Source organism: Canis lupus, chromosome 34 (genome assembly GCF_003254725.2).
Source record: "Canis lupus dingo isolate Sandy chromosome 34, ASM325472v2, whole genome shotgun sequence".
Taxonomy (NCBI): domain Eukaryota; kingdom Metazoa; phylum Chordata; class Mammalia; order Carnivora; family Canidae; genus Canis; species Canis lupus.
The window spans coordinates 21,690,887-21,697,214 of record NC_064276.1 but is presented as its reverse complement, the minus strand read 5'-3'; the positions used below and the strand labels follow the sequence as shown (position 1 = coordinate 21,697,214).

The 6,328-nt window shown below is 38.9% G+C and overlaps 1 pseudogene; it reads right to left on the bottom strand.

Moving 5' to 3' along the window:
• Positions 1-2,443: 2,443 nt before the first annotated feature.
• Positions 2,444-6,318, bottom strand: LOC112645852 (homeobox protein NANOG-like; annotated as a pseudogene).
• Between the last annotated feature and the right edge of the window lie 10 nt (positions 6,319-6,328).

The following is a 6,328-nucleotide window of genomic DNA, read 5'->3' as shown; positions in this document are numbered from 1 at the left end:
AACAAGTGTTTTGGATATATATAAAATTTCTGATAAATACAAGAAAATTACTGGTTATTTTAATTATAAATATTTGGCCCTTTTTTATTATCATTTCTATTTTCTTTTGATTCTTCAATCTCTTCAGAGCAGGATTCTCACCCCTGACTCCACATTAGATTTGCCTGGGGAGCTCTAGCAATAGACTGACTAGAACGCCAGACTTCATCCCTGACTAATTACAAGAGTAGTTGGCATAAGGGTGGGCACTTGCATTTTTAAAATATCTTCAGGTCAGGCTAATTTACGACTTCGTTAGGGAAGCCCTGCTTCAGAAGGAATGAATCCTTCACAAAGGGAACCCATCTTTCCTATCTGAAATCAGTGGTGCCAAACCTTCCTTCCAGAGCTGCTGCATGGCCAAACCAATCTCTCCTTAGGGTCAAAACTTCTGCAAAAGTCATCAGCACTATAATCCTTGGCTCCTTTGCTGGGCTTCTCTATACCCTGTCTTCTTTATCAGTATTCTTTGAAAGGTCGCAGATTATCACCTATCAGGATATTCTATGATTTTTTAAAAAAATCAGTTTTCAAATTCTTTCTTCCTTCACAGCATTTTCCTGTCAGGTTCACCACCCCCAATTTAGTTTCTTTATCACTGCCCTCTCCTGATTTACTAGGCAGACTGATTTCATGAAGGAAAAAAAAAACAAGTGTTCTGGAAGAAGCCAGTGGTGTTTGAGTCTCAGCCCTATCAGCCACCACATGATGGAAGGACTGAATGAGTAACACACTGTAAGCCCGTGGGAGCCTATATAGTACATTCTAGGAGGAACTTTTTTGTTCACTCCTCCATTTCCCTCTTCTACCTCTCTTTCTGATCCTATCCTAGAGAAGTTGGCTACTTTTATTCACCAGAGTAGAGTGAGAATGTTTCCTAGAGAGAAATTCTTACACCACAGGAAGAAAAGCTGACTGCACTCCTTGTTCACTCTTTTCTAAGAATGAGCCACATCACAAAAGGAAGGCAGGCAAGGGAAAAAAGAGAGTAAAAAAAAAATTTCAGTGTGTGATGGACTATGGTAATTCCTCTATGTCCTCTTCAAGAGAAGGTAGTCTAACTGAATTTTTTTTTAATTTTATTTATGATAGTCACACAGAGAGGGAGAGAGAGAGGCAGAGACACAGGCAGAGGGAGAAGCAGGCTCCATGCACTGGGAGCCCGATGTGGGATTCGATCCTGGGTCTCCAGGATCGCGCCCTGGGCCAAAGGCAGGCGCTAAACCACTGCGCCACCCAGGGATCCCTAACTGAATTATTTTTAAAGATTTCTTCACAGTTGGATTTTTTGGTTTGGTTGGTTAGTTGATTTGGAGTTTGAGAAAATGTGTAGATGGGCAGAGGCCATTCTCAGGGCAGCCAAACTATATTCCTCTTGTCTCTAAAAAAGAGACTTATTCCAAGTATAACAATCAAAAGAGGTTACTTAGGGCTTACTATATGCTGTTCTAGGTAGGTAAAGCTTAAAATGGCACTCTTAAGGGAGGATGTATTCTCTAGCAAAAGAAAATTACTTGTGTTTTCCATGTATGTGATGTCTTTTTCCACCCCAAATCCTTGCTTATGCTTCTTTTGGAAAGATTTCCTCTTCATAATCTCCTTAACACTGAATTCTAAAAAGAACTTCAAGTCTGAATGGGAATACATTCCTTTTCTAAATGCTCATAACATTGACCCATAGTTCTCTTCTGATCTAATCTCTTTTTTTTTTACTTTCATTTGAGTTCCAATGTCTAATAATGTTTTATAAGTTCTGTTAGACTATAGTATAATCTTCATGATGTGCTTTTATAGCCATGGTTACCACAGTGCCTGGCACATAGCAAGCACTCAATAAATAGTTTTTCAGTGGGTATTTTATTTATTTGTACTTAAACCTATAAACCAACCAGACAAACTGGTACTATTATCATGATACATTAAAATATACAACATCTTTCTACAACTATTAGAATAATGAACAAATTAGCAGCTGCAGTAAAACAACACAAAGGGGCAGAGGAAATCGATGAAGCACATTTAGCTTAAATATTCACTATGACAATTGATGTTATCAACAAGTAAAATCTCACAATCTCAGAAAATATAAATAATCCTTCATCACATGTCTGTGTATTTTTACTTACTATTCTTGAAGTTAGATTCTAAAGCCTAAAGATATCCAAATTAGTATTATATCTAGTTATCTACAGTCAGAAACATCTTTTATCATGCTGTCTGTAGCAGCCATTGCTACTGAAAACTCCTTGATTAGACTCCAATCTTACCTCCTCAATGGACATGATAAGCATAATGAGAAACAAAGTATCAAGGCAGAGATACTGGATCCTAAAATACAGATCCTAGAAGTAATTCGGCCACGGCCCAAATTGAGATTTAATAGTAAACTCATCGTCACACATTTTCAGGTTATAGGTTCAGAATAATTTGAGAATAAATCCATTATTTGCTGGGTACTAAAATACTTAATGAATTATTGTATTATACTATGGCTTTCCCCAGTAGTTTCTCAGATGAACTCCAAATTGCTGACACAATTTTGCTGGAAATTCAGGATGTTGGGCTGCAAGGATCCCTCTTCCCGGTTGTGGAGCTGACTGCTCCAGGCTTGGGGGTACCAGGTCTGACTGTTTCAGGAAAGGTTGCCCCAAGACTGGCTCTTCCCGGTCTTGTTACTCCAATCTGGGTTATTCCAGGTCTGGGTTGTCCATATTGGAAGGTTTCCAGGAGTGTTCCTCAGGTATCCTGGTGCTAGGAATAGAAGCCTGGGTATTCTGTAGTTGCTGAGCTCTTCCAAGTCATACTCTTCTATTCTTTGACCAGTTGTTTTTCTGCCACATCTTACCTTTCATTCTCTGGTCTGAGAAACAGGTCTTAAATTGCTTATGGCTAAGACTCAGAATGTTGGAAAGTTCTTGAATCTGCTGGAGACTAAAGTATTTTATCTCTGAAATCTACCATCGAGGACATATAGCTGGGTCTGAGAGAACATTTTTTTAGAATATTTTATTCATTTATTTGAGAGAGAGATAACACAGGTGAGGGGAGGCTCAGTAGGGGAGAGAAAGGCCGAGCTCAATCTCAGGGCCCCAGGATCATGACCTGAACCAAAGGCATATGCTTACCTAACTGAGGCACCCAGGCGCCCCGAGAGAACACAGTTCTGATCTGTTTCTTGCCCTGGGCCATATCTTCCTTCTTCACCACGCTCTCCTCTACCAAAGTAGACAGTACTCCGGGACTGGTGGAAGAATCAGAGCTGTCTTAAATGAGCAGATCCATGGAAGAAGAAAGAGGAGAGATGGTCCCTCTGTGGGTTGTCTCAGCAGATGACATTTGCAAGGATGCATAATTTTCTTCAGGCCCATAAATTTCAGGCATTGGAGAAGAGTCCCTAGAATTGGGTGTTCAGGGCCAGGCAGGCATTGGGGTAGAGCTGCATCCACATTCATGTTGCCTTGCAAGTTCTCAGTTAACCTTGTCTCTGGATAAATAGTTTTTAATTAATGAATGGATTTATTGCCAGTAGCCCATAGTTGTCATCTTTTTCTCTTTCCCTTTAATGGGGTTTATAAGTATGAGTAAAGTGTAGCTATAGATATTAGCATTTCTCCTGGTAATAATGCATATTATTCTAATTCTTATTATATGATATCGAACATAGCATTTCTTGAAATTTATGAAAACAACACATTCCTCTTAACTTTGGCTAAGCCATGTTGAAAAAAAAATAGAAGAACTTGATCAGAGGATCATGAGACGAAAGCTCTTGATAATCCCTAAAATAGTTGTCTGTCACATTGCTGTATAGATGAAGAATAAATATGCAAAAATACAGCAACTGGGTGGAAAATGAAGTTCCAACTGTCGTCTCTTTTGGTATTTAATACTGCTCAGACATATGACTAGAAACTAGAAATTTCATGGTTGATAATTATATTTAATAATGGTTCTCAAATATGTCTGAGTTCTTTACACTAATTAAACACCTTTCAAAAAAATCACCTTTCATTCATGGATTAATATCCTGGATTAGAATGGAGGACAGAAGAGCATATACAGGTCCTGTTGCCTGAATTTATCCAGAAATGTCATCCTAATATTGTAATAAGAAACCAGCATTAGTATGCCTGATGGGATAACCACTCGTCAGCTTTTTTTTTCCATAATGAAGTTGAAAAAATTAAATCATTGAAGAAATGTTAAGCAGAAACAAAAGCAAGAATAAAAAGACATCACTATACTGTTACTCAGTGAATAATACTTTTTAAATGTGGATACATTTTCTTCTATTTTTCCTTTTATTTTTTCTATTTTTCTTCTATTAATAGAATCTGCAGTCATATTTGTTTAAAGCATCAGGTTTATTGTAAACATCCAGTTTTATATTCTACTTTTGTACTTTGATAGCATGTATTTTTCTATATCAGTATGTATCATTGGAAAAAATGTGTTTTAATGACTGTGCTGTTTTAGAATGTTTGGATATATTATAAAATTACTTATTCAGTTTCTCCACTGTATAGTTTTAAGTTTCTGTCATAAATCATGTCTAAATGAATATCTATCAGATTTGTGTGTACTTCTCTGATTACTTTCTTTAAGTTCTACTTCTGGATGTGAAATTACCAACCGCTATTTCCTTTTCAATTTGGTAAACCCACAAAACTAAAGGAAAGATGATGTTAGCAGTTATCTTTAGCATTGTGATTCTTTACCAGGATTGAGGTTCAGAGCATATGATGAAAAGAATCGCGGTGCACAACCTAAGAGAACTGGTTTCTAACCCTAGATTGACCTCGAGCCCACAGAAGGAGCAGGAATTCTTGATCTGCCTCACCCAGGTGAAGTGTGGGACTCTTCTGAGGTCCTCATTTTAGGACCAATTTGAGCAGGGAATTTCTGAACTTTTTTTTTTTATTTTTATTTATTTATGATAGTCACACACAGAGAGAGAGAAAGAGAGAGAGGCAGAGACATAGGCAGAGGGAGAAGCAGGCTCCATGCACCGGGAGCCCGACGTGGGATTCAATCCCGGGTCTCCAGGATCGCGCCCTGGGCCAAAGGCAGGCGCCAAACCGCTGCGCCACCCAGGGATCCCGGGAATTTCTGAACTTAAGTGTGTATCAGCATTATCTGGGGACTTGTTAAACAGAAATTATTGGGCCCTACCCCAAGAGTGCCACATTGAGGAGTGGTTGGAGTCTAAGTATTTGCATTTCTAACAATTCCCAGATGTTGCCGTGATGCTTCTGGTCTGAGGACTACACGTGTGTGTATGTGTGTTTAAGATTTTATTTATTTAATCATGAGAGACAGAGGCAGAGACACAGGCAGAGGAAGAAGCAGGCTCCCTGCAGAGAGCCTGCTGTGGTACTTGATCCCTGGACTGGGATCACTGGTCCGGGATCATGCCCTGAGCCAAAGGCAGATGCTCAGCCACTGAGCCACCCAGGCATCCCAGGACCACACTTTTGAAAACAACTGAACTAGGGCACCTGTTTGGAAGAGCAACTAGGATGCCAAGGATGCAAAGGAAATTGCTTCAATTATTTAAAATAAAATGTAAGATGTAAGAATCAAAGCAAGACCTTTATCTGGAAAAGCACAAAGAAAAGGATCACTACATTCTCTCCCTTTAGCCCAACTCCTGATGATTTCTTAGCAATAATGCTGCATCTCAGAGATGAGGTGCTTCCCTTTAATTTTAGGCCAGATGTGATTCTGTATCCCATCTCTTGGTTCCCCAGAAAATAGCTGAAATAAGATAAAATTGTTCAAAATTGGGGTGCCTGGATGGCTTAGTTCTTAGTTGGTTAAGCATCTGACTCTTGGTTTCAGTCAGGTCATGATCTCAGGGTCCTGAGATCAAGCCTCACGTTGGGCTCTGCACTCAGTGCAAAGTCTACTTGAGATTCTTTCCCTCTTCCCTCCCCCCACTCATACTCTTTCAACTAACTAACTAACTAACTAGCTAATAAATAAATAAATAAATAAATAAATAAATAAATAAATAAGACCTTTAAAAAAAAAACAAAATAATTGTTCAAAATTACCAATACCAAAGGCCAATTGGGAGGGGGAAAAAAAAAACAGGGAAAAAAAGTCTAGCTTATATAGTACAAATATCTGACAATTTTATTAGTAAATGGGCTTCAAAAAATTGAAGCCCTGAGCTATTGCACACCAGTCTCCCAAAATGGCTGTATCACAGCTGTGGGTCTTCGGCAACTTCCTAGGCCTTTTGCCTGGTTCCTTCCTTTCCAGACAGAGCCCCATCCCTCCGTGT